At 37.5% G+C, this 5,900-nt stretch overlaps 1 long non-coding RNA gene across 1 annotated transcript; it reads right to left on the minus strand.

Moving 5' to 3' along the window:
* Nucleotides 1–4,676: 4,676 nt before the first annotated feature.
* LOC122302269 lies at nt 4,677–5,728 on the minus strand. Its single transcript, XR_006240426.1, has 2 exons — nt 5,615–5,728; nt 4,677–5,537 (listed from the first exon to the last, which is right to left on the minus strand). It is a non-coding gene; the product is annotated as an uncharacterized LOC122302269 (long non-coding RNA).
* Nucleotides 5,729–5,900: the final 172 nt, after the last annotated feature.

Raw genomic sequence — 5,900 nt, forward strand, 5'->3', positions numbered from 1 at the left:
AACCAACAACAAATATTTATTGTAAGAGAAAAATATATTTAAATCTAAAATTAAAGTTTAGAAAATACTTACAACGCTATACGGTATTTTTTGAAAGCTCGCGGCGTTGCAAAAGGTGGAGGAAAAGTAACATAACAGTGTATTTTACACTGTGGCCGTGGGTAATAAATTACCTACTTTTGAATGGAGAAAAACCAAGACACAAAATTGATAGTAAAGGTCTTGAGATGTTTATGAAGCTAAAGGAAACGAGTTTTGGCCGTGGGTGGTGGTGGAAATGGCGGAAGAAGCGGAAAAAAGGCCAAATTAGAGTTGAGCTCGTGGGAGCTGGTCCGGCAACGGATCGAGACCGGAAATGGATGGGTTAGGTCGGCAAGAGGTAGGGGAAGAAGCTGTAAAGAGGTGGTGGCTGGAGGTGGAGCGACGGGGCCGAAAAAGTTCAAAAACCGTATGGCTTGGAGGAGCTCGTGGCGGCTAGCGGTGGCTCGGATGGAGGTGAAACTTAGTGGGGATGTCCACCGGTGGAAGGGAAAGAAAACTGGGTAGGTGGTGTAGGCCACGCCGCCGGCGAGCGGCAGTTCTGGGCTGAGAAAGCAACCGGCAACAGATAGGAAAAACAGGGCTGGTACCGTGAATTCCAGCTGTGCGTGGTGCTAACGGCTGGTCGGATGACCCTGAAAATTGGTGGGGATGATCTCTGGTGGGAGGGGAAGATTTTGGTGGGAGTGGTGCACTACACGGCGGTCGGACGGAGGCGAACCGGGAGGTCAAAGGGTCGGCGACGGGAAGGGGAAAAGGAGCTGGGCGTGTGTGGGAGAGGAGAGGAAAAGAAGAAGAAGAAAAGAAAGAAGAAGAAGGAAAGAAAATGAAAAAAGGAAAAAGGAAAAAGAGAAAAAGAAAAAAAAAAGAAAAGAAAAGAATGAGGTCCAATCCTCACTCCAGAAACAAAAAATCGATCCGCCGAAAACGATATTAAAAATCGTAAAATAACTAAAATAAATTAAACACCACAACAAATAAATTAAAATCAATTTAAAATACAATAATTTAAAATAAATAAACCAATATATTAATTAAATTAAAAACAACCCTTCAGTGAAAATACACGTAAAAGCGGGTCATCACAAGAGCCACAAGAGACAATAATGGACCAGCACGATAACCAAAAGAAGACCTGTCCATCAGAATTCAATTCAGTTGGCTTCGAGGAGCAACTCAATAGGCAGCACAAACAAGCAGCACAGTCAGAGGCTATTCAATGTGAGCCCTCTAACCTTTCTCACTCATTTTTTATTTAGCAAAGCCCACTTATTAATTTGCATACAAAAGGCCTTAGGAGACCAGTCTCACTCCATCACTTGAGATCTTCTCTCAAGAAGTCAGCTTTGTAGTCATTAATAAACTAAAATTTAAGGCTGTGGGAAAAGCCAAAAAATGTGGCCCACCTCTTTTTATTTCTGAAGATCACAAACCAATGAAGAAAAAACAGAAAAGTCCACAGAGGGAAAATAATCTAGGAGTTCTCAAACATTTCCAAGATGACGCAGACTTGTCTTGTGTGTTGCTGAAACTGAAATCCGAACCAGTTTGAAAAATTAAGAAAAAAAGAGAGGCATCTAGGCCCTCCCCATATCTTAGATCAGAATTACTAGATTCCAAAAAATCCAAAAAAGCTGAAGAGGCAAGCTCCAACATGCCTCCCCTAGCCATATGAAGACATTGGTTTGGAATTGCAAGGGATTGGCCCACCCACAAAGCAATCAGATCATTAAGGGCTAATATTAGGAATCATAATCCAGATATTATATTTTTGTGGGAAACCATGGTGTCATCTGATCACACCTTATTTATTGTAAATAGCTTGGGTTTCCAAAATTTTGTAAACTTTCCATCCTCAAGCAACAAAAGAGGTCTTTTGCTTGTATGGCGACTGAGTATAGATATTAAACTGGTCAATATAAATATGAATACAATATCTATTTTAATCTACTTTGATCCTTATTTTTATCCATGGCTTGTCGTTTTTGTTTACACACAGACATATTGGCAATTCAAAGCAAATTTCTAAGAACATATGGAATCCATATCGAGTTCCTTTCCAGGACCATGGTGTGGCATTGGAGATTTTAATGATTTACTCAACCAATCAGAAAAATATGGGGGACGCCCTGTGGTGACAAACTCAAATGGCGGTCTTAATAATTTTATGAATGGACATGGATTAATTGATATTGCATTTTTAGGTGCATCTTTCACATGGAGTAATAAAAGGCGTGGTAAAGCACTTATTAGAGAAAGATTTGATCAGGGAATTGTTAATCAAGAATGGAAAATGCTTTTCCCGGATGCAAATTTACAGAATCTGATTACATCGGCCTCAGATCATAGTCCTCTTCTACTTAGCATGACTGCCCATCAAAGTCAGCCCCACTCATTTAATTTTGAAGAATTTTGGACACATGAACCTCTCAGTCAGATAATTATTCAAGAAGCATGGAACAAACAATTCAAAGACACCCTAGCCTACATTATGTGCAAAAGGACCAAGAAAACTAAAGCAACTCTAAAAAACTAGAATAAAGTTCACTTCGGCAAAATCCAATTCCACATTCACAATATTGAAAGAGAGCTCCTTGAAGTGCAATGCTTATCTCCAACTCCACAAAATCAAATGAGAGAACAACAACTCCAATATGATCTTCAAAAGTAGTTGAAAAGTGAAGGAGCTCTGTGGAGGCAAAAATCTCAAATATCTTGGCTAACAACAAAAGATCTCAACACCAAATTCTACCATCTCTCGACAACCATTTGAAGAAGAAAGAATGCAATATACTCCATCAAACTTGGTCCAGGTAATTGGTCGATAGACCAATCTTTAATTGAATCAACTTTTCTTGATTATTTCTGGAATATATATATTTCTTCGAATCCAATAAATTCAGGGAATCCATAAAATCTATTTGAAAGGAAGATATTAGACCTAGAGAATGAATCTCTTAGTGCAATTCCAAATGAAGTAGAAATATTCATAACACAAACAAATACCATGCCATAAAGCTCCCAATTTGGATGGAATGACATGGCACTCTTCTACAGGCACTACTGGATATTATCAAAGGCGAAGTTGTCAAAATGTTGCAAAATTTCTTTTAGAGTGATAAATTGTTGAAGCAAATGACCACACCAATATTGCACTCATCCCAAAAATTCCAAATCCAAGCCAGCCTCAGCATTATAAGCCCATTAGTTTGATCAATGTGAGTTACAAAATCATTACAAAAATCTTGATCGTTTGCCTCAAATCTACTCTTTCCATCATCATTGCCCCTCTACATACAACTTTTGTGCTTGGTAGAAACATAAAATAGAATACCCTAATAGCGCATGAGCTATTTCACCATTTGAAGAAAAAGATAGGGAGACAAGGTCTAATGGTAATCAAATTCGATATGGAAAAAAGTTTTCGATTATGTCGACTGAGATTTCTTATTCAACGTAATAGAATTGCTTGGATACAGCGCTACCTAGATTAATCTCATAAAGGAATGCATAACGATAGTATCCTTTTCTATAATCATACATGGAAGCCCTAGGGGTTTCTTCAAAGCCCACAGATGACTCAGACAAGGGGACCCAATTTCACATTTTTTATTCACACTATGCATTTAAGTATTATCTAGATTGATTTCTAGATCAGAGTTACAAAGAAACTTTGATAGAATCCAAATAAGCAAAAGTTGCCCCATAATATCTCACTTATTATTTGCAGATGATCTCATTCTTTTCGGGAAAGCAAATGAGCGAAACTCAAAATCCTTGTTTGATAATATTGGAAAATACATGGCATGGTCATGACAACGAATCAACCTCAACAAATCTTCCATCTTCATAACAAGGAATACTAATTTGGCGACAAAATATTGATCAATCAAATTCTGCCATATAAACCATCTTCGGCACGAATGAAATATCTGGCCTTCCAACCTCTTTCTCAAGAGGAAAAAATGATAGCTTCAAATGACTAATGGCAAAAATCACTAGCAAGCTAGAAGGCTAGAAATCTAAAGTTCTATCTCAAGCTGGAAGAACAATGTTGATAAGATCAATTGTAAGCTCAATTCCAACTTATCAGATGCAATCATTCCTATTACCATTGTTAGTGTGCAAGGCTATGAATAGGAGCTTCAAAAATTTCTGGTGAGGTTTCCCAAAGGAGAAAAATCACAACTTGACTCTGAAATCTTGGAAATTAATATGCCAACCAAAATACCTAGAAGGACTGGGACTCAGACTAATGGAGAAAATGAATCTAGCTTTGTTGGCAAAAACAAGCCAGGAATTGAGTCAGAATAATAATGGATTTTGGCACAAGCTTCTATAAAAAATAAAAATAAATAAATCTCTAATCAACCTCCTTAAAATATTTGGAACCAAAAAATTCAAATTCGTAGGTATGGAAAGGACTCCTCAAGACAAGAGAATTATTAGCAAAAGGCACATGCTTCCAAATATTTAATGGTCTATCAGTAAATGTGTGGACAGAACCTTGGATACCAGATGCGGACAACTTCAAGCCAAAGCCTATCCAGAACATGAATGAGGTACATTCTCAATTAAAAGTTTCTGATATCATAACCAATCATCCACATGGTTGGGATATTGAGAAAATGATTACATTATTTGAACAAGAAAGCATAGAACACATACAAAAAATTCCTTTTGCTCAAAGCAACCAAAGGAGTGACAAGTTGATATGGCTCCCAAATCATAATGGTAGATTTTCTGTTAAGACAGCTTATCATATGGCGGCAAAATTTGCAGACATCACAGTGCCCCAAGATTTCGAACCTCTAACTTCAAAAAACTCTAGAGCCTGAAAATACATGATTGTCACAAATTCCTACTTTGGAAAACTGTTAGGGATATACTTTCTACTAGGGCTTAACTAAGCAGAATAATCCCGACTCTACAACAGGAACTTTGTCTTATATTCAACCAGGCAGAAGAAACGTTGCTTCATCTTTTTGTGGAATGCCCTGTAGTTAGAATATTGTGGAAATACAACAATTGACCTCTAAATCCAGCATCTCTCTCCATTACGTCCATGCGAGATTGGATAAAGATGATAATAAATCCAGCTCCCAAACTTGGCTTGGAACCAGAAATTCATCCCTTTCAACTTTTTGCAGTGATTGCTATGAAATTCATTTAGAGGAAAAGAAATGATATTATTTACAACCATGCATCCTCAACGATCGAAAAGGATTCCCACCAACTAAACACTACATACCAAGATTACAAATAAGCATAGAAGCAAAAGATAGAATATCCTCAAGGAAAGCTGGATCAAACTTCCACCTCATTATTGGAGTTTCTTTTTTGATGCAGCAATTAGAGACTCATTTTCAACCACTTCAGTCATATGTAGAGACTCAGAAGGAAGAATTATGGAGGTGTGGACCTCTAAAATCCAAAACATCAACCCCACATTTGCATAGGCCTTAGCAGCTCTCCAAGTGACGCAAATGATAAATCATCTACAAAAAAAGTCCATCAATTTTGGAAGGAGATGCCCAAACGGTAATAGATAATAAAAGTGAGGAAACTTCTTCACCTCATTGGCAATTAGCACCTATCTTAGAGGACATTAGCAAGAATCTTCATCCATGAGTAAACTGGAGGATTAGAAAAAAACACAGATCTCGGAATTAGTGTGTGCATTCAATGGCGCAATGGGAGCGACCGAAATGATTTTTGGTCAAATACCACTTATTAGTATTCCTAAGTGTATTCTAAATATAGAAAGTGGAAAGGATCCTCCTTGAACCTCGTAGTATCTCTCATTCAATTTTTTATATATAATGTATGCTTGTTGAGAAAAAAAGAAAAAGGAAAGTAGA

The sequence above is a fragment of the Carya illinoinensis genome, chromosome 1 (assembly GCF_018687715.1).
Source record: "Carya illinoinensis cultivar Pawnee chromosome 1, C.illinoinensisPawnee_v1, whole genome shotgun sequence".
NCBI lineage: Eukaryota > Viridiplantae > Streptophyta > Magnoliopsida > Fagales > Juglandaceae > Carya > Carya illinoinensis.